The sequence below is a fragment of the Acinonyx jubatus genome, chromosome C2 (assembly GCF_027475565.1).
Source record: "Acinonyx jubatus isolate Ajub_Pintada_27869175 chromosome C2, VMU_Ajub_asm_v1.0, whole genome shotgun sequence".
NCBI lineage: Eukaryota > Metazoa > Chordata > Mammalia > Carnivora > Felidae > Acinonyx > Acinonyx jubatus.
In genome coordinates this window covers 111,705,842-111,728,067 of record NC_069384.1, presented here as the reverse complement: position 1 = coordinate 111,728,067, position 22,226 = coordinate 111,705,842, and the positions used below count along the sequence as shown (strand labels likewise).

The 22,226-nt window shown below is 42.3% G+C and overlaps 1 long non-coding RNA gene across 2 annotated transcripts in view; it reads left to right on the top strand.

Annotated features, from left to right (window-relative positions):
* Positions 1-22,226, top strand: part of LOC128315274 (uncharacterized) — a 130,414-nt gene that overhangs the window by 105,773 nt on the left and 2,415 nt on the right. For both annotated transcript variants that reach the window (XR_008297932.1, XR_008297931.1), the window contains exon 2: positions 12,429-12,601. This is a non-coding gene — a long non-coding RNA (uncharacterized LOC128315274). The remainder of the gene's footprint in view (positions 1-12,428; positions 12,602-22,226) is intronic.

The following is a 22,226-nucleotide window of genomic DNA, read 5'->3' as shown; positions in this document are numbered from 1 at the left end:
AAGCGTCTGACTTCAGCTCAGGTCATGGTCTTGCGGTTTGTGGGTTTCAGCCCTGCATCGGGCTCTGTGCTGACAGGCTCAGAACCTGGAGTTTGCCTCAGATTCTGTCTCTGTCCCTCTTTGTCCCTCCCCCACTCTGTCTCTCTGTCACTCAAAAATAAATGAACGTTAAAAATAAATAAATCAATCAAAAACAATGAGCTTTTCTGACTTCTTACGTGTGTTTAGCTACGTGAGGAAAGGCCCTGGCTTCTGTAGGACGCCATTAAGGTCAGATGCAACAAGAAATGCCATAGGCTGTTGTCTGCTTTTGTGGGATCCAGCTGGTGCTTGTGGGTTCAGGCTTGTTCCTGCTCTCCCGGACTTTACATCCGTCTTCTCTTCCTGATTGCCTGTCCAGCATCAGTCAGAATAACAAAAGCCTTACTCTGAGGGTTAATTATATGTGTCAACTTCACTGGGCTAGGGGATGGCCAGGAAACATTGTATCTGGGTGTGTCTGTGAGGGTGTCTCTGGAAGAGATTAGCATTTGAATTGGTGGACTGAGTAAAGCAGCCCGTCTTTCTCCAATGTGGGTGGGTATGATCTAATCCGATGAGGACTCAGGGCTGGAATAGAACGAAAAGGTGCAGGAAGAGCAAATTCTCGCTCCCTTTGAGCTGAAGCATTCATCTTTTGCCCTTGGAATTTAGTGCTCCTGGTTCTCAGGCTTTTGGACTTAGATCAGGACTTCCTCCATTAGTCCCAGATTCTCAGGTCTTCAGACTCAGACTGAATGATACCACTAGCTTTCCTGGTTTCCTGGAAACTGACTTCTTGGCATCTGTACCTGTATAAGTCAATTCTTATTATGCCCCCCCCCCCCACCTCCTGCCTCTCTCTCTCTGTACTTGTGTGAGTGTGTTTATATATATGTGTGTTATATACATATACATATATACGTCTATAACACAATATATAACTCCTATTGGTTCTGTTCATTTGGAGACTAATACACTTAACGAAGATTACTTAACCAGCTCCCACAATTGCATGAGATGCAATTGCTATAACAAACCCCATCTTAGTGATTCTGCTTCTTTGATAGAACCCTGACTGGTTCTATCAACTTACCACAACTTACAAAAATAAGTTGCAAAAATAAATTAAATATGCTATCTTTAAAAGTTTGTAATAATGCAATGGAATTTGTGGCTTACGTTATAGGTTACTTTATTGTTGAAGCCAGTTGTCTGATAAAGGCCTGGTATTCCTTCTGAAATTGAATGTGCGAATGAATACATAGGAACCCTGGTGTTCTGTTTTGGAGAATAATTATATCAAATTTAGCATAATAATCAGAAATAATTTTGATGCTTTTTGTACACTGTGGTCAAACTTTTGTAGTTCATTTTATAAGAGAAAGTTGCTCAAACTTTTCTAGTTCATTTTATAAGAGAAAGTTAAAGGGGTGCCTGGGTGGTTCATTCAGTTAAGTGTCCGACTTCAGCTCAGGTCATGATCTCACAGTTTGTGAGTTCTGTGCTGACAGCTGAGAGCCTGGAGCCTGGTTCAGATTCTGTGTCTCCCTCTCTCTCTCTGCCCATCCCCCACTCATGCTCTGTCTCTCAGAAAATGAATAAATGTTAAAAAAATAATAAGAGAAAGGTAATTATCAGTAAAAACTAATTGGCCCAATAGCTAGCATACCATTTTATTATTTGTTAATAGGAAATTAAAAATGTTAACTATTTAAAAAAATGAAATAAGTGAAATTTACTCTAATTAAATGTTTCATGATATATAACAAAATATGTTTTAATTGGATGATTAAAAATATACACTGAATCTAGGAAAATGTTATCTAAAGGTTAATTCCAAAGTGTCTTAAAAATCTGACGAACCTAGAAAATATTCTTGTTACATTTAAAAGAAGCAGCATCATTAAGCTTTACCATTTTGGCTGCTCAAAGTTGCTTTTCTTCCCAGCTAATGACAAGTTCTAAGGATGAGTATTGAGAATAGCAGAAAATATTTGCTTGTGTTTAAATACATGAAGAAAAGTTATTTTTAGCACTCAGGAATTCTAACTGATGATCTCTTTGCTTGCTTTCATGAAATTCTCCCTTAGTTGATTCATCCTTTGAAAATAGGTTCATTTAAAGGGGGATGGGGGAAGGACAAGAGATATGAACAAAGAGTCTACAGGAAAAGAATTGAAAATTGCTTCTAACCTTAAGAAAAAAAATATTTCACTTCATTCAAAATAAGGGAGATGCAAATAAAACTGCCCCGAGGGACATGAAAGTCCCAGAGAAGTGAGAGGCTGGGAGGGGGGGGGGGTGGGGTGGTGGCGGGTGATGGGTCAGTAGGTGGTGAAAATGGGTAATGAGATTCAGAGCTGGGATTCAAGGAAGAGAGAGGGACCCCGGCTTCGCGGTGGCAATGATGAATGAAAAGGACACATACTCCAAGTGTTAGTGATATACGAGAGCAGCTAATAACAAAACTCAAGGCCAGAAAAGAATAATGATAACCACTCTCCGAGATATAAAACTGGCCAAAAATCAGCTGCTGGACAACTCTGTTGCAGGTGTCTAGGGAAACAAACTCTTTTTCATTGCTGGAGGGAATGTGCAATGGCACAACCCCAACGAAGGGGATTTGACAAGATCTAGCAATATTACATATACATTGACCTACTCTCTTTACTATCCTACTTCTAGAAGTCCATTTTTAAAGATTCACTGGCAAATTAAGAAATTATACACACACACACACACACAGATTCTTTGTTGTGGCACCAAACTATACGTGTAAATGGAAAGAAAACACATGTCAATGAATGAAGGACTAGTGGAATAACTCTGGTACACACTCACAATGGAATACCATGTAGTTATAAAAACGAAATTTTTGGGGCGCTTGGGTGGCTCAGTCGGTTGAGTGGCCGACTTCGGCTCAGGTCATGATCTCGCGGTCTGTGAGTTCGAGCCCCGCATCGGGCTCTGTGCTGACAGCTCAGACCCTGGAGCCTGTTTCAGATTCTGTGTCTCCCTCTCTCTGACCCTCCCCCATTCATTCTGTCTCTCTCTGTCTCAAAAATAAATAAATGTTAAAAAAAAATTTTTAAAAAAATGAAATTTTTATTTGCCCATAGGACAAATGATGCATTTCTTTCAATAAATGGCAGGAATAAAAAACAGGAAAGGGAAATTGTTATTAATGCAGTCAGATAAAGTGCATGGACTTTGTTTGGATCCTAATTCCGACAAACCAACTGGAAAAAAAGACATTTTTGAGACAATTAGAAAAATTTAAATGTAGCCTGGATATGTGATGATACTGAAGAATCATTATTTTTGTTAGGTGTGGTAATCACGTTGTGACTATATTTATAGAAAGTTGTAGAAAGATGTTATCTCTTGAGCTGTGTACAGAAATACTTATAGGTAAGATGATATATAGGGTGTGGTATTTGCTTCAAGATATTTCTCCCACATTACCACAGTGTGTGTGCATGTCCATGAGTCTGTGTGCAAGGAAACAGGCAAAACAAGGTTGGCAACATGCTGATTTATTTTTAAGTTTATTGATTTATTTTGAGAGAGAGAGAGAGAGAGAGAGAGGGCAAGCATGAGTGGGGGAGGGGCAGAGAGTGACTGAGAAAGAGAATCCCAAGCAGACTCTGTGCTGTCAGGGTGGAATCTGACTTGGGGCTCAATCCCACAAACTGTAGATCAATGACTTGAGGTAAAATCAAGAGTCGGATGCTTAACTGACTGAGCCCTCTAGGCTCCTAAGCATGCTGATTATTGTTGAAGCTTGGTGATGGGTGCCTGAGGGTTTATTCCACTGTGCTATTTTTGTATATGTTTATATAAGACATTAAATGTTTTTAAATTGAAACAAAAGAGATAGAGGCTTATTAAGTAAAAAGTATTATTTCCCCCTTCATTCTACTGTATATAGATCTCTCCCCACCCCTGTCTGAAAGCAGATCATTCCTGTGAAACCTTTCCTAAGCTGAAATAGCATGAATTGAAGAAGCAATTACCATTAATTTATATGGAAATTTTTTTGAGTGTTCCCAAACCCTCCAAAATAACCTCTCTCAGGCATTTCTGATACCTTAGGACACATTCTGCTAATGGATGCACAAAATCAATGGTGATACAGCACAGATGCTCACAGGCAGTTCAAAGCTATGGCGGCCTGATGCTGAGATGCTGAGTGTAGGTCCCACGGAAGGAGCTCGATGGGGCCACTCTCGCTGCTTCAGGTGTGCACGGCCTCTAGGACAGCTTCTATAGAACAAACCCGGAATGCTATTTTTGCCTTTTGCCTTTTTTCATAAAACTGAAAGCCTTCTTCAAACTTCTTTTGGTTAGCCAACACAGGTATTAATGTGGGTCTTTTATAAAAGCAAAGTGGTGTAACTCAAGCTTTTGAAAAGTGGAGGATACCTGTATTTTAATATCTAACATCTCGACAGGAGCCAAAATACCCAGTTAAATTTAAAAATTACAGTTCTATTGAACAGACCCCTCGAACCATTGGCTCTCTCGGTTCTGAATTTAGAGTGCCAATGCCAGCTGGCCCATTATACGGCTGAGCATCACCTTTAGCAGAATGGCGAATGAGACAGAGAAAGATGGGATGGGTTATAGGTTCCTAATGGATTCATTAAAAAGACATCCCTTTTATATCTTCAGGGGTTTTTGTACCTTGGGGCAACACAACCATTATATTTGGGATGGGTGTGGGGTAGTGTGGGAGAACGCTGCTGTGAGTACAGCCCCCTTTCCCAGATGGATATGTTTTAGCAGAGCGTGAAAGCCAGCACAGGGTCTGGAAATCAGGTGTCTCAAAACGATCCATGCCTGTTCCAGTGCTTCCAGGAAGGTCTTTGTCCACCTGCAAAGGCTTACGCTCTCACATGAAGACTGCTAATCTACAGCTTGGTGTAGGTTCTCAGCACTGCCGAATGTCTTGTTTCTTTGGCCACGGCCAGGGCGATCTCTGGCCAGGTCTCAGCATAGGGTGGCAGTTTGTGACCTCAACAAAGGTGCCAGTGTGCAACAGTGGGCATTAAGTCCAGCCCCAGTCTCTCCAAGCCTGTAGCCTGGCAAGGAAGGTGTCTTCATGCAACTCATCAGCTGGGGAGTTTTCTGTAATTTACAGGGGCTCCATAAGTGCTGGTGGAGGCTTTAGCCCTGGGTGTCCTTACTTTACACTCTTCTTCCGGTCTCATCACCTGACTAGTATCAGCATCTGCTGGTAAGAACTGAGAATCATCTGCAGTTTGAGGCTTCTATAGCTTTGTGTTGATTGTGGGGGTGGAGGTCTTCTTCATATAGTCTATCCAGCCATGGTAAGAAGGCAGCAACATTTGGAGTCTCAGGGAAACACAGAATGTAATGTATCTTCATCTGAATCTCTTTTCTCCTTTACACTCTTTCTTTTACGTTTATTTATTTATTTTTGAGAGAGAGAGAGAGAGAGAGAGAGAGAGAGAGAGAGAGAGAGAGAACGAGCAGGGGAGGGGCAGAGAGAAAGGGAGACACAGAATTCGAAGCAGTCTCCAGGCTCTGAGCTGGCAGCACAGACCCCCATGCAGGGCTCGAGCCCATGAACCGCAGGATCATGACCTGAGCTAAAGTCAGACGCTTAACCCACTGAGCCACCCAGGCTCCCCTCTCTTTTAAACTCTTATGCCCTTGTTGTAAAGTTAGATGCTTTTAGCATCTTGAAAAGTATACATGGATCCATTTAACACTTTAGATTTACAATGCTTGTTACAGAAATATTTTTAGAATGAGATTTTTCCGATTATCAAAATAATATGTATTCTTCAAACACAAAACCCCCACAACACCTTGGACATTTTGTGAATAAAGACAAAAAACATCTACCACTCAGAATAAGTATTGTTAATGCTTTGGTGTTTTCTAACTACTTCCTTTTTCTGCATAGACCTCTACATAGCTATATTTGATAATAGGAATAACCTATATTGACAATTTTATATCTTGTTTTTGTCATTAGGTCTTTGAGCTCATTTTTTTTTGTTTTTCTTTTTTTTGTTTTAATTTTGTATGTTTATTTGTTTTTGAGAGAGAGAGAGAGAGAGAGACAGAGACAGAGACAGAGTGTGAGTGGGGGAGAGACAGAGAGAGAAGGAAGCACACAATCTGAAACAAACTCCTGGCTCTGAGCTGTCAGCACAGAGCCCAATGTGGGGCTCGAACTTGAGAACAACGAGATCATGACCTGACCCAAAGTTGGACAACCTACTGACTGAGCCACCCAGGTGCCCCTCTTTTTTTTTTTTTGGTTTTTAATAGTTGAAGAGTGTAATAGGAAAGACAACATAGCGTACATGTATTTGTGCCTTTGTGTGTGTGTGAATTTGTGTATGCATAATTATAGATTTCAGCTTGTTTCCAAAAGAAAAAGAGCAATAGATGTTATCCTGCCTTCCCAGACTTTCCAGTCTAGTAGAAGAAATAATACATGTACATAATTAACTTCAATACGGTGGCAGCGTATAATAAATCACGAATTCCTCAGAGATAACTTGGAGATGGGATGAATCTACATATGCGTACTCTGGGCATTTTCCTGTTCTAGTAGCTGACATTGAAGAACTGTAACAATAATCTTGAAGCTTACCCCAGTCTGTGAATGAACAATTTCTGTTCTCAAATGCAGAAATCATTGAAAGGTTTGGTAAGCTCATGACAAAGGGATGTTGGAATCAACCGAATTTGTGTCATTTTCATTGTTTGCCATCTCGGAAAGGTCACGCTGCCTATGCTTTGTTTTGTCAAAGGCAGTCAGAGTCCTGGGCAGCTATGGCACCTGTGTCTGGAATGTTTTGAAGGTGAGGAATAGAGGGGACATTCAGAGAGTGAGAATAGTTTTCGCTCCTCCCTTCTTGGTGTGCCATGGGAAAACACTAATTTAGAATAATTAAAGCTAAGTAATGGAGCAGCCATAATGGGACGTTAGCCATGCATGTGACACAACAGGAGATTGCCCCTGCTAATGAGGAGACAAGACCCAGTCACCGGCAATTCAGAGACCAACTGTGAATTCTTGTCTAAGAAGTTAGAATTTCGGATAAGAGAGGGCTGGGAAATCAGAAGAGAACCAATAAAGGGTGCATGTTTTGCATGCATCTCTGCATCCAGAGGCAGAGAATATCCCAGGAAACACGTGTGTTTGTGTGTGTGTGACTTTCATGTCATTTTCCTCTTCTTTAGTGCCTAATCACCATTATTTATAAAATGTATAATCCAAAGACCAAAGGGTTGCTTTGAGAGCTGAGGCTCTGCAGACCTGACTGGTTCCCCTTCCAGAAAATGAAAGTGGTATTCTAGTGCTTTTTACTATCTTATGTGGGAAGCTTTCAGGATTTTGGTGAATTTGCTTGTACTCACTGCCCTTGGGGAAATCCCATTAAATCTTGGCTCATGGTGATTTTACCTGGGGAAGAAACCACTTCCCCCACCTTCCAGCAAGGATTTGCATGTCTTGTTTATTCTCCCTTAGTGCAGATACGCAGATATTTTACAGAAAGTGTGCAGATCCTTATTTGGCATCCCTTATTTAAGGGAGAGTCACAATTTTATTGGTATTCACCATTTCGCAAGGAAGGAAAATCATTGCATGATGCGGCTTGGGTGATCCAACACCAGGTAGAGATACTTTGGAGAATCCCCCAATAGGAGCACTCATCTCCCAAGGCTCTGTTCAACACACTTGGGTCTTCTGAAGGATGTAAACAAATGGGCAAAGTCCTGAGTTTTTTTCTCATGTGCTTGTGTGGAAAAATCAGACTAATAAGAAAGTCAGGTTTCATCTTGAGAAGAGCTTCAGTGAATTTACCCTGAGGGAGCCTTGGAAAATGATATTCTTGGTCACCTGGCCATGGATATTTTCCTTAGCAAGACAGGAAGTGGGAATCTAGGCTGTTGTTGAATAATCATGGCGAAAGCAATCATAAGTTTTCCTTTTAAGCAGAGACAAGGCAGTGAGCCCCCATCAGACAGAGTTGTGAATTGTCATTACAGGGTAAGTAATCTGTTTATACATAACTCAGGCCACCCATTTTCACCATCTACAATTCACAAAAAGATACTTGTCTAGGGAGTGCAATGTGCACAATAAAGCTTTCCTTTGTGCAGGGTTGAGATTCACTTAGAACAAAGGACTGACCCCTTCTGACCCATGTGTCACTCTACTGTCAAAGTGAGCCCTCAAAATCTATCTGACTGTGTCAGTTTCCTGCTTAAAATCCCTTAGGCTTCAGGATGAAATCCAAGGGCTTCAGAATGAAATCTTCACCTAAGGGCTAAACTAGGATTTGAACCCCTGTAGTCTGACCACAGACCCCATACCCCTGTTTGGTTCTAGTGCCTTCCCACCTGACAGTACCATGCCCTCTCTGGCCTTGCTGTCTTTGTTTATGCTGTTCCTTTCATTCTTCATACCTTATTAACCCCCCCTTACGTTTAGAGGCCCATGTAGACATCGCCTCCTTCAGGAAGCCCTACGCATATATTCCCATAGCACCTATGGTTAATTCTTTCTTAGAACTTGTCACACTTGCGTGTGTAATTTTTTTTTATAGCCTCCCTCCTCACTAGGCTAACAGCTTCCTTTAGATTGGAACTACATCTTTTATCTCCATATCCCTACTTGAGTTTCTAGAACTTAGGAAATCCTAAGTGTAGCATATAACAGTCAATACAGCTTTTCCTTTTAGGCAATAAATGTGTGATGTTTACCTTAACTTCTTCTTACCTAACAGTCTGGATGTAAGCATTCCGGGCTCGGCTAGCAGCACCAGGGTGAAGTGCCCCAGGCTCCTTCTATCTTTTTGTTCTAGCGTCCCAATGGTGCTGCTCTCGTTCATGTGGGCCTAGGTCAACTGTCACCACGATGTCCACCCATGTTCAAACCAGTGCAAAGAAAGAAAAGAGTAAGGAGATCACTTACTCTTTCCCTTTAAGGACCCAACTTGGCATTTGAGCTATTCAGTTCGGCTTACATTCCATTGGGCAGAACTGAGTTACATGGCTATACCTTACTACAAGGGAGCCTGGGAAATGTATTCAGGAAGGCATGAGCCCACATAAAAACTATTAGTATTACTATATTGCTGTAGGAGAAAGGGAATGCATATTTGGGAATAACTATCGATTTCTGCCACAGTGAACAAGAATTTTAAAATCACTGTATCTTAGGTATATATTAATGCTGTGTTGAGTCAAATCAACATGTGGATTGTTGAATTTTTAGTTTACTGCACAGTAATTTATTTTATAGACTCTAAAGCCTTTAAATGATGCGTTTTCTGGTGGAATAATTTGTCAGTGTATGTATTATTAAGTGAATCAATTTGGTGGAGGAGAGGTTTGTCAGAGAAAGTTTCCTGGAGGATGAGTATCTTGTCTGATTCTTAAAACATGTGGAGGAGTTAGCCAGGCGGAGATGAGCCCGTGACTCCAAGTCCAGCATCTGTGGTGGTGACCAACGTCGCATGGGCCACTGTCAACTTCATACCATTGCCATATGGCAGCACCCAACCTCATGCTTGCACCTGAGACCTCTTGCCTTCTGTTTTGGAGCTTCCCTGTTAATGTCGAGACGTGGAAAGTTGTGGACCCCCACTTGGTGCCCACATATACACAACTGAAAGTGCAGGGCAGATAATACCCCGTGAAATGGGCCTTCAACCTGAGATGAGAAGCGATGGATAGTTTTTTACCCCTTTCTCTCCCATACGAATGGTCCTGAGGCACATTTTATTTTATTTATTTTTAAAATATTTATTTATTTTTGAGAGACAGAGAGTGCAAGTGGGGGAGGGGCAAAGAGAGGGAGGCAGAGGATTCAAAGCAGGCTCTGCAAGCAGCGCCCAATGTGGGGCTCAGAGTCATGTGAGATCATGAGCTGAACCGAAGTCAGATACTCAACCGACTGAGCCCCCCAGGTGCCCTCTGACGCACATTTTAAATGGCTTCTGAGAAGGGTGGCCTGAGGTCAAGCAGTCAGGTGCACTCCACGTGGCGCACCCTCACATGGCACTCCCGCCTTCCTTGCTTCACCCCCACCACCTCTGTTCCGCGGAGTTGCCATCCTTAATAAAGGAGGAATACGCATGCCTTTGCTTCTCAGACTCTGCTTTCTGGAGAATACCTTGTTTCCCTAAGTCCCGTTTCCCATTCCATCAGCAACAGAAATCCATTCTCCTCTCTGTTATATCTGAAAAGGGTGAGGTACGTGATAGCCATCCACACAAGTACTTTCTTTCCTCCTTTCCCCGGAAGAGATTTAGACTTCTGCAAAGACGCGGAGGCACGGGACATTTTCAGAAAGCCATTCAACCACACATTTCAATTTAGATCTCATTGATCCCATGTTAGCATGTAGAGAGAAAGTTATTGAAGTCTGTGGTTGAGTGCCTCCTGTCCTCGCCTCTGTCACAGAGGAGCTTGTCATGGGCACGGGGGAGCCAGACAGGAGGCAGAGCTGCAGGCATCAGGCATTCCTGAAGCCTTTCAGGAGGTAGAGACATGTCTCAAGTCGAGTTCATGTTAGGTGAACAGTCCCCCTTCCCCACCTCATACCCACAACAAAGCCTCCCTCAGAGATTCAGCAGAAAAACAGCACAAGGCACACTCTTGACTGTAGAGTTGCTACTTTAAATGATACTCCGAGGAATCTTATCTGTTACCTATCAACCAATCTTGCTTTTGCTTTTCGTTGTTTTTTTTTTTTTAATTATAAGAACATGACATGAAAGAAATTTAAGAAAAAGATAAAACATTAGCCACAGTCTCCCCTCACATAATATAGTGCCAGGGACTTGCTGGGAGCAGCTGGGGTAGGTGACCTTCACGGTGCTGCCTGTGTCTCAGAGTGTGGATCTTGGCTGTGATTGTACTTCTCTCCCCTCTCCTGCTGCGGCTGGTGACAGCCCATTACCTTCCCAAGCCCCATGGCCAGACCCAAGCTAAGTCCCAGTGCAGCCATTGTCTCCTGTGTTTAAGTGGAGTGGATCCTGGAATGGTCTGAACTGGAGGGTGCCATCCAGGTGGTTCCCTCATTAGCCCGGAAAAGGCAACCCTCTGGGTGTGGGACCAACCTCCTGCCATTAGGGGGAACATGAATGTTTTTGAGACAATAGCAAAACGCAAGAGCTTAGGCTTTCCTTTTCTTAAATAACTGTAGAAAGTCAAGTGTAAAGAAGAAAATCGTCTGCAATATACCATGTTGTGATAATCATTCTTACTACTTGAATTCTGTTTGCTCTGTATATATGTAAAAAATGTTCTCTGCTTACTGAGTGATTGCTTGAGCACCCCCACTGCCTCCTTAGCATGGAGCCCGGTATCTTTCTCTTGAATTATGTTCTAGAGGATGCCCGCCTCCCCACCACCTCTTTTTGCTGAAAAGCTTCAAGAGTTTCCTTCGGCGGAGTGGTTTAGTCCTGCCTGGAGATGCCAGGTGTCAGTAGCACCAAAAGCAGTGATCATTCCTCTGCCACTCAATGTATCACAGTCTTGCTCTCAAAGACAAAGACCAGCCGATTCTGTGTTATTGGACAGATGACTCGGGTGCTCTTGAAAGCATTACAGAGGTGATTCACGTGTTAGCTTCAAGTTCATAGTCATGGATTCTCAAAGCATGAAACAGCTGGGGAATCTATAGTCCCCACCCAAACCCTCAAGGCCTTTGTGTTGAGTCTGGACCAGATCTAAGCTAGCCCCTTTCCTCAGGGTCATTTTAGATCATGACCTTGTTGGCTTTTGCTAATACTGGGTGTTGCTTGGAATCACACCATGATTCTCCCAACAAATGTCCCTGACTTGAATTTCAGTGAGCAAGGGTGGGGCATCACCATACCTTTTCACCCAGAGGAGTTTGGGTGCTTTATGCTTATAGATCTAAGTATCCCCCAAATCCTCCAGTCTTATCAGGAGGAGGGAGCTTTCACTAAGCTCCACAAAAGATAGAGAGCAGTTATACCCTTTCTTCAGGACCATGGATGGCCACCACCCTACATTTCTATTATTAAAAGGACCTCTCAAGGGGCGCCTGGGTGGCTCAGTTGGTTAAGTGTCTGACTTCAGCTCAGGTCATGATCTTGCGGTTCGTGGGTTCGTGCCCCACATTGGGCTCTGAGCTGATAGCTCGGAGCCTGGAGCCTGCTTCGGATCCTGTATCTCCCCCTCTCTCTGCCCCTCCCCCGCTCGCATTCTGTCTCTCAAAAATAAATAAACATTAAAAAAATTTTTTAAAAACAGGACCTCTCAGGCAGTGACACACTGGTAAATAAGTACCAGATCGTTGAAAAAATATAAACCACTGATTCTTTATCTGCCAATTGGTGTGATGTAAATAGTCTTACTATGGCCAATTTCATCCTACCAAGGTGATGCCAGTGGACTTGGAGACGGGAATCAATGCACACAGTTGGCCTACACTGCTCGTGGGAGTCTGGCCAGCTCCAGGACACCATGGCCTCAAGTGACTGGCATAACAGACATCTGCTCTGAGGGCACCTCTCGTCTTTGCTACCAGAGAACCGCTGGAAGTGTCTTTTAAGTAAGTAAATAAAGTACACTCCGTTATATACTTACAAACTGGGAATATACCAAACAGTATATTCTCTAAACATTATCAAAATAAAGCTTCTGCTACCCAGTTTTTCTGTACTTATCAAACACCTTGGAGAACCAGGTTTATTTTTTGTGTGTTTAATTATTAGGTTAAAACAAACTATGCCCATCACCTAAAGCACCTCCTTGTAACCAACTCCGTTACCTCTGTCCTTTCTTCCTCCCTTTGTCCTTCTCTCCCTCCTTCTGCCTTCCTTTGTAACTGCTGGGAAAAAGGAGACATTGAGAAGCCACGTCCACTGTGCAGGCAGGCTGGACTCCATTCCTAGATCCCCAAGACTCGGGTTTTATATGTTGTTTAAAGTTGTGTGACATTTCCTTTTTTTTCTTTTTTAACTGTATTTCTTTTGAGAGAGAGAGAGTGCAAGTGAAGGAGGGGCAGAGAGAGAGGGAGAGGGAGAGAATCCCAGGTAGGCTCCGTGTGTCAGTGTAGGGCCTGATGTGGGGCTCCATCCCATGGCTGTGAGATCATGACCTGAGCCAAAATCAAGAGTAGATATTTAATTGACTGAGCTACCCAGATGCCCCTGAAGCTGTGTGATATTTCAGAGAGGAACCTCTTGTTAAGCATTTAAGCCAGAGGTTGTAATCAGTATCTGGTGACATCAGTTTCCTTTAGGGATCTCAATTTATAAATTATGATATACATTTGCTTTAATATCAAAATTGCCTCAAAAGAGTATCACGGGGGACTCCTGGGGGGCTCAGTCGGTTAAGCATCCGACTTTGGCCAGGTCATGATCTCGTGGTTCATGCATTTGAGCTCCATATCGGGCTCTGTGCTGACAGCTCAAAGCCTGGAGCCTGCTGCAGATTCTGTGTGTCCCTCTCTCTGCCCCTCCCCTGCTCCCTCTCTGTGTCTCTCTCTCAAAAAAACAAAAAAAGAAAAAACAAACAAACAAAAAACCAACACTCAAAAAAAAAGTATCTCAGGATTAAAAAAACAAACAAACAAAAACCAAAGAAATACCAAGTTATACTATAATCATCCCCTGCCCTCTTTTCAGTGGCTGTTTTGAAAGATGACAGTGCTAAGCTAGTCTGCCCCCAGGCCCCACCTCCTGGCACAGAGAGGGCCCCCTTCTGGGGCAGCTTCTTCCCACCACATTTCCCTTGTCTTCTGGGGATTTTGCCCGTGGCCTTCAACACATGTGGTGGTGAGATAAAATTTAGTCAAAATAGGGGAGGCTTATAAGATCCCTGTTTTTATTCAACGTATTTTTATCCCAAGCTTACAATGTGCCAGGCAGTGTACTAAGTGCTGACATCTATCAATGAACAAAATAGACAAAATTCCTATCCTCATGGAGCTTACGATGTAGAGAGGAGGGGTGGACAATGAATGAATGAATGAATGAATGAATGAGTGCTGTCCAAACAAGAACCGATACCCTGCTGAGGCAGTGTTCACTTTTTGCTAGAAGAAGCAGAAGAATCTTGGAGTCTTACAGAAAGACTCCAAGACTTGGTTATCCCACCGTACACTCCTGAAGCGCAGTGTTTGGGTTCCGGGAGGTGGGGGAACAGTGATCCGGAGCAGCTTTGATGCCACACCTTCCATGGCCCCTCAAGACTCAAACTCGGAGCTTTGGGAACATTGCCAGGCACCCTGGTCTAACGGCCCTTTGAAACAGCGGCTGGTGTCCTTTCCTCTCACCCACCAAGCCTCATATCTTGCACTAAGGTAGCATACACAGGTGACCATGGAACAAAGAGGGGAGGGAGCCCCAGATAAAACCAGAAGCCCCAGGTTCAAGTCGTGGCCTTGCAAGGTACCACATGTAGCATTTCAAGTAGCTTCCTTACCTTCCCTGAATCTATAGCCTCACCTGGAAAACAGCTACTAAATCCAACTTCAAGAGCGTTGAGAAGCTTCCAATAGCTGATACAAGGGAAAGCATGTTGTAAACCTAACACGTCATTTAAATGCAGTCTTTTAAATATTATTTTGATCATGAGCTAACACATACAGTGACCGATGTGAGTCAGACTGGAAATTTGTCATTTCTTTCTCTCTCTTGCTATGTAAATGGCATTTCCAGTACAATAGTAGACACTGAAGCTATTTTCAAGTGGGAATTAAAAAAAAAATGTTTATTTTTGAGAGAGCACAAGTGGGGGAGGTGCAGAGAGGGGGGGGAGAGAGGTTCCCAAGTGGGCTCCATACTGACAGCAGCGAGCCCCATGTGGGGCTCAAACTCACGAGCTGCAAGATTATGACCTGAGTTGAAGTCAGACACTCAATTGACTGAGCCACCCAAGTGCCCCTCAAGTGGGGATTTAAATCCAATATTAAGGAAGCATCTAAAGTAGCTGGCAGTGGTAGTGTGAGACTTCTGTGTGAGTGTGAACCTTGTCTGTTGTAGCAGAGGGTTCTTGGGATTTGACCTAATAGAAAGGTCACAGTGGGTACTTCCTTGGGCCTGGTGGCTGGAAGGAATAAGGGGCTCCCAGGATGCTGTGGGGCTCAGGTGGAGGTGGAGTGGGTGGGTGACAGAATGTTCAGGTGCAGGAGTGTTGGAGGAAAGACTGCCTTAGTCAATGAGGATCGTGGCCTTGTACAAGTCGGAACCTCCCTGCCGTCTCGCATCAAATTCTGTTGTATGGAATTCAGGGGGAACACCATTTCTTATAGTTGTGAATTGTACATTCAAGATGCCCCTGGCTGTAACCAAATAACAAACTTAATTTGTCTGATGCCACAACGTTACCCTCATTTTATAGGCAACCTTCTTGGGTCACGCTCGGGATGTTTATTGATGCTCTAAAAACATCCAATTTATGTCAAGGCATTTGCATGAATGAAATGGGCAGTTTTAAAATTCGGTAATTAAGAAATCTTTACAGCTGGGGAGGCGGAGTGCAGAGGAGAGAGACAGCAATTAACAAAGCTTGGACCTAAAACATTGTTGGGAAACATCTATATTCTTTCCTACTATATCTTGAAAGTGTTATTGACACATTTGTGCTTAAAAATATATGTCGGGGGTAGCTGGCTGGCTCAGTCAGTGGAGCATCTGACTCATGATCCCAGGGTCATGAGTTCAAACTCCACTTTGGACATGAAGCTACTTAAAAATAAATAAATAAACAAACAAATAAATAAGCAAGCAAGCTAAATTCTTAGCTATTAAACTTCACTAAAGTTTGAGTCACTTTTTTTTCTCCTTGATGATTGTTTCACTACTGTCTGAGGGAGCTTTAAGTAGTTAATGAAATTCCTATCTTCTTAAATAGTTTTGGAAATAGATTATGGGTTGTAGTTATTTAAAAATGAGAAAACTGAAGCTCAGGAAGGGAATACTGTTTTCTTTTGAAACAAAATGACAAGCCAGACTTATTACAAGGAGTCTGCTTTTCTTTTCTTTTCTTTTTTTAATGTTTATTTATTTTTGAGAGAGTGAGAGAAAGAACACGGGCCGGGGAGGGGCAGAGAGAGAGGGAGACACAGAATCCCAAGCAGGCTCCAGGCTCTGAGCTGTCAGCACAGAACCCGACACGGGGCTTGAACTCATGGACTGCAAGGTCATGACCTGAGCCAAAGTCCGACGCTTAACGGACTGAGCCACCCAGGAGCCCCAGGAGTCTGCTTTTCTGACTAAACAGGTACGTTATGGTTTTCTAGAAAACATACACAGTTACTAGGCTATACTGTTTTCTGTCTTCTCTGGGAAGCCTGCTCCTTATCAGTCTGTCTTGAGACACTCTGGAGGGTCTGTCCGTTCTCCTTCTTATCGTCCTCCACCTCCTCTTTTCTCTCCCCCCTCCACACACCCATCAACGTCACCCCTGCTTCAATCTCTATTCTTTTCATCAAAAGAGGGAACTGTTTGATTAGATCACCAAAAGATAACCTTTCTATCAACACCAAAGGACTGATTTAATCTATTTCTCGGGCCAAAAGATGACTCACGAGGAAGTTTGTGAAAAGGAGCAGAGAAAAATGGAAGGCACTGCATTTTACGGTTCTAAGAATTGTTTACTTAGTAGCAGACTCCATGTAATCAAAACTATCAAAAAGCTCCCTGACGATTTCTGGGGAGAAGCAGCTGGGGGGAAAAACACACACACAAAAAACAGCTCAGATGTGGCCTGTTGGTTGGCACGTAAATTTCCTTGGTGGTTCCTGGAAAGGGGTGCCACGCTGAGGGCAGAACAAGGAGATCCATCGTACCTCACATCCCCGGAGCTATTAAATTCTTGGACAACAATTTCATCGTTTCTCTTAATGCTAGCATAGCAGCCTCAACCTGAGTGTGCAGGGCATAGTGACCCAGACCCTGACAAGGAGCAAAGTATTTTCTGTGATGTACCATTTGTTTCGAAATGGGAAATCTCATTCCACAGAAGAAATTCCAAATGGGCTCCTCATTTTACATGCCGATAGCTTCAGGCAGCTATAACTAACTTTAAGTAGTGATTACAGCCACGTACACAGCTTTCTGCATTTTTATTAAGTTTGTTAAATTCAGGCCTTGGAGTATATTATCGATGATGTTATTCTGAACTGGATTCAGTTAGGAAATGACTCAGCGTGCACTGTCACACACACCTCGTCCGTGATCTGGCACTGCTTGTGTTCTGACAGTGTCCTGTGAATCACCCAATAGCAGTTGGGTTCAATGACAGTGACAGTTGAGCTCACTTAGCCAGCTCATTTGCACACCTTGTCCCTCCCCGGTGGTTTTAAATTGCTTAGTTAGTGAATCTGTCTTACTTTTAAGCAGTGGCCAAGCGGGTTGCTCACCTGCCACTTTTGTTTTGCCCATCTGGGGCTCGTCTTTCTGCCTGGTCAAGTCTGATTAGTTCTTGCACAAAGTGCCTCCAGGAGCTGCTGCCCAGGGGCAACCTGTGTGTTCCCTGCAGCACATTTCATGCCGGCACTGGCCATTTAAGCACTAAGGGGAGGAGGCAAGAGTGCAGTGAACTTGGGTGTCACCGGGAGCACCCAAGGGACAGGAAGGGGCCAGTTGCATCCCTCCTGTGGGGTTATAATCTCACGTAAAACAAAAGCTAATTAGAGGTGAAAGGACTTGATCAGACTGAGGAGAGTCTGAGTTCAGGGTATGAGACAGGGTAAAACACCAGTCTCTTTGTAGGGAGCTGTGTTGGTTACGTTGGGGATGGTGGGATGGAGATGAAGTCTGACCCCCTCCCTCCCCCAGAAGTAGGTTTGCCTTTCCAAAGGTGTTGTTTAGAGGCAGAGATGTTTTGTCTCTGCAAATCTATCAGATCCTTATTATTTTACTGTGGTCCCTTTCACAGGAATGGTTTTGGTACCCTTTATAAATAGCTGTTGTTTTTTTTTTTTTTTATCAACAGCTTTATTGACCTATAATTTACATTCCGTAAAGTTTACCTGTTTAAGTGTTCTCCAGTATATGGACAGAGTGTGTAACCATCATCATAATCTAATTTTAGAAAATTTCATCATCCCCCGTAAGGAGACTTGTACCTATTAGCAGCCACTCTCCATCCCCCTCCCCACCCACCCTCTCTCCCTTCCCCTTCCCCGCCTCCCCCTTCCCTGCCCTAGGCAACCACTGCAACCACTAATCTACTTTATGCCTCTAGAGATTTGACTATTCTAGTAATTCTTTGTAAATGGAAACATACAATATGTGGTCTTTTACAACTAAGTTCTTTCATTTAGCATTATTTTTTGTAATTCCCCTATGTTATAGCCAATTATGATATAGTTATCTATGTATGCTATTCCTTTTTATGGTTGATGAATATTCCATTATAGAGACCTATGATTTTTTGTTTATTCATTTATCAAGTGATAGACCTTTAAGTTGTTTCTACTTTTTTGACTATTATAAATCACGTTGATATAAACACTTGCGTGCAAGTTTTTTGTGTGGACATATGGTTTTGTTTCTCTGAGGCATATACCTAGGAGTAGGATTACTAGGTAATATGGTGACTCTATGTTTAACATTTTGAGGAATGGCCAAACTGTTCTGCAAAGTGACTGTGCCATTTTATATTTCCACCAGGAATGTGTGAGTGTTCCAATTTCTTAGCATCCTCAGCAACTTGTCTTTTTGAGTAGAGCCATCCTAGTGAGTGTAAAGTAGTATCTCATTAATAACTAATAATGTTGAAAGCACTTTATGTGCTTATTTAGCCATTTGTAGGTTTTCTTTGGAGAAATGCCTATTCAAATTACTTGCATATTAAAAATTGGATTTTCTTCTTCCTATTGAATTGTGCAAGTTCTTTGTATATTTTGGATACAAAATATCAGATAGGTGATTTCAAATATTTTCTCCCAGCTCGTGGGTTGTCTCTCCTCGATGGTGTCCTTTGAAGCACAAACATTTTAAATTTTGAGAAAGTCCAACTTATTAATCTTGTCTTTCATTGCCTGTGTTTTTGGTATTGCATCGAAAATATCACTACCTAATACAAAATCACAAAGGTTTATTCCTATGCTTTCTTCCAAAAGTGTTATAGTTTTAGCTTTTACATTTGAATCTATGACCTACTTTGAGTTAAATTTCTGTATATAGTGTGCAGTAGGGATCCCAAATCATTTATTGCATGTGGATAGCCAGTTGTCCCAGCATCTGTTGAAAACACCATTCTTCGCTCCATTGTCTTGGCTTCTTTGTCAAAACTCAATTGGCCATAAATTTTAGGGTTCATTTCTGGGCCCATAATTCCATTCCATTGATCCATATGTCTATCCTAAACATTCTCTTCAGACAAATCTTTTTATTAACTACAATATACGTATACAAAAGAGCCCAAATTTAGGCATATAATTTTTGAAAAATTTTGCAAGGGAATGCAGCTGTGTAGCCAGCACTCAGACTTAGAAATATAACATTACTGTGGCGCCTGGGTGGCTCAGTTGGTTAAATGTCCAACTTTGGCTCAGGTCATGATCTCACAGTTCGTGGGTTCGAGCCCCACATCAGGCTCTTTGCTGGCAGCTCAGAGCCTGGAGCCTGCATCAGATTCTGTGTCTCCTTCTCTCTCTGCCCCTCCCCACCCCCCTAAATAGACAGACACTAAAAAATAAATTTAAAAAGCAAATATAACATTACTGCTAACCCACAAAGCCCCTTGAACTCCTCCTAGTCACTGCCCCCAAAGGTACCTACCCTCCTGACTTTATCACTATAGATTAGTGTTGTCTGTTTTTGTACTATATATAAATGGAACCATATAGCATGTACTATTTCCTGTTTGTTTTTTTTCTTCAACATTATGTTTGTGAACTCTATCCATGTTGCTTCATGTAGCAATAGTTTATTAGTAACTACTGTGATTTTTTAATACTGTATTAAAAAATATGCCATTTAAGGATCTTCGTAATTCAACAAAGCAATATTTTCCAAATGACAAATGCATGGGAAAGATCCACTTAAAGTGCAATATACATGAATGGATTTTTATGTAACAGAGTTTGAAGAATTCAGTGCTATGATTTCAGTTTCTACACTGCAACTAACCTTTCAAAAATGACCACTTGTAGAGTTTTGGTGTAGTATCAAAGAAGAATAGCCACAAAGCTGTTAAATTTCTCCTTCCTTTTCCAGCTAAATATCTATATGAGGACAGGTTTTCTTCATGCATTTTAACATAAAAACATATCACGAGAGATTAAATGCAGAGGCAGATATGAGAATGTAGCTATCTTACATTAAGCTGGGCATTAAACAGATTTACAGAAATGTAAAATAATGACACTCTTTTCACTATTTTTTTCTTTGGAAAATGTAGTTGTCATAACATACCGTCATAGGTTAATATGTAATAAGTTTTAGCTTTGCTATTTTAAATGAATTAATAAATAGCTAAATAATTTTTTAGTTTTAATTTCTAATAGGACAAATATTGATAGATACAACTCAGATAAACAAAAGCTCTTTGGGGTCACTGATAAATTCTAAAAGCATAGAAGGGTGCTGAGACCAAAAAGCTTTGAGATCCCCTGGTCTAGTGGGTAGCTAGGCATTTAACACATAAGCTTTGAAATAAGTACATCATTGGAAATCACGGCTAGTGATATAAAGAAGAACAAGGCACTAAGAGTAATGGACCAGGGAGACCTCTTAGAAGGGGGAAGGCATCTAACCATCTCTAAAGAAGTGGTTTTCAGCAGAGAGCTGAAGAACAAGAGTGAAGAACATTGTGGGCAGAGGGAACAGTATACGCAAAGCCCCTGAAGTAGGGATGAGTTGGGCTTGGGTGGAGTGTGGTGATGAGAAGGAGAGTGGCATGACATGAATCAGGAGCCAAATCCTACAGGCTCTTATCGGTCATGTTAAGATTTTGGCATTTGGTCCTAAGTACATAAAAACAACTATAATATGAATTACTATAATATGATCAGATTCAAATTTAAAAAAGAAAACTGATTGCTGTGTTGGAAAAGAACTAGGGGAGCCTGGGTGGCTCAGTCAGTTGAGCCTCTGATTCTTGATTTTGGCTCCGATCATGATTTCACAGTTTGTGGAATCGAGCCTTGCATCAGGCTCCGCACTGACAGCACAGGGCCTGCATGGGATTCTCTCTCTCCCTCTGCCCCTCCCCTACTCACTCTCTAATAAATAAAAAGAAAGAAAGAAAAAGGACTAGAAGGGGACAGGAGAGAGCTTGGATAGCTATTTTTTTAATGTTTATTTTTATTTATTTTTGAAAGAGAGAGAGAACCCAAATGAGCAGAGTAGGGGCAGTGGGAGGGAGAGAATGCCAAGCAGGCTCAATGCTCGGTGCAGAGCTAGATATGAGCCTCAATCCCACAAGTGCCAGATCATAACCTGAACCAAGATCAAGAGACCCACACTTATCCGACTGAGCCACCCAGGCACCCCACAGATGGCTATTTTACTAGTCCAAGGGACAGCAAGTGGTGTCTGCACGAGGAAGGGGGTGGTACGGATGGAGCTATTTTGAAGTTAACATTTCCTTTTTTTAAGTTCATTTATTTATTTTCAGAGAGAGAGAAAACACAAACACAAGTGGGGGTGGGCAGGCAGAGAGAAGGGAGAGAGAGAATCCCAAACAGGCTCTACATTCTCAGCATGGAGCGCCGTGCAGGGCTCGAACTCCCAAACCATGAGATCATGAGAACCATGAGATCATGACCTGGGCCAAAATCAAGAGTTGGACGCTCAACCAGCTGAGCCACCCAGGTGCCCCTGAAGTTAGCATTTATAGTTCTTGCTGCCCCTCTTGGAAAGAGGGGGAAGAGAGAGAAAGACTCCTAGGTTAGAGCACTTCTACCCACCATGCTTAGAGACACCAGTTCCAAGTATCCGTTAAAGATTAAATATCCTTCTATATCAATTTTATAATTATTTACTGTGTTTTTAGGTGTGTGACTGAATCGCCCACATTTACTTGATAATTAGAGTTGATAATGAGATTGAAAAAAGTCACTCTTATAGCACCACCTTGTGGACAGTAGTGAGAAGTTTTCTCATTGGGTTCAGTAGCCGAGAAAAGACACAACGTTCTGAGAGGCTTACCAGTTATCAGCCGCACCAAGTCCTTCTTGGAAGGAGATGGGATATAAGTACACGCCACAGAAT